Here is a 622-nt window from a genome sequence, read left to right as displayed (position 1 = left end):
TTTCAAGGTTCACATATTGCTGAAGCCTGGCTTGTAGAATTTTGAGCATTTCTTTACTAGCGTGTGAGATGAGTGCAATTGTGTGATAGTTTGAGCATTCTTTGGCATTGCCTTTCTTTGGGATTGAAATGAAAACTGACCCTTTCCAGTCATGTGGCCACTGCTGAGTTTTCCAAATTTGCTGGCATATTGAGTGCAGCACTTTCACAGCATCATCTTTCAGGATTTGAAATAGCTCAACTGGAATTCCATCACCTCCACTAGCTTTGTTCGGAGTGAAGCTTTGGTAAGGCCCACTTGACGTCACATTCCAGAATATCTGGCTATAGATCAGTGATCACATCATCGTGATTATCTTGGTCATGAAGATCTTTTTTGTACAGTTCTTCTGTGTATTCTTATTCTTGCCACATCTTCTTAATATCTTCTGCTTCTGTTAGTTCCATGACATTTCTGTCCTTTATCAAGCCCATCTTTGCATGAAATGTTCCTTTGGTATCTGATTTTCTTGAAGAGATCTCTAGTCTTTCCCATTCTGTTGTTTTCCTCTGTTTCTTTTCATCGATCCCATACTAATATTTGTTCATTTCCTTTTTCTTCTTTCTGTGAAATTAGATTTTTT

Source organism: Bison bison, unplaced genomic scaffold, assembly GCF_000754665.1.
Source record: "Bison bison bison isolate TAMUID 2011002044 unplaced genomic scaffold, Bison_UMD1.0 scf7180017864368, whole genome shotgun sequence".
Lineage (NCBI taxonomy): Eukaryota > Metazoa > Chordata > Mammalia > Artiodactyla > Bovidae > Bison > Bison bison.
The sequence above is the reverse complement of the archived record's forward strand: the minus strand, read 5'-3'. Positions refer to the sequence as shown.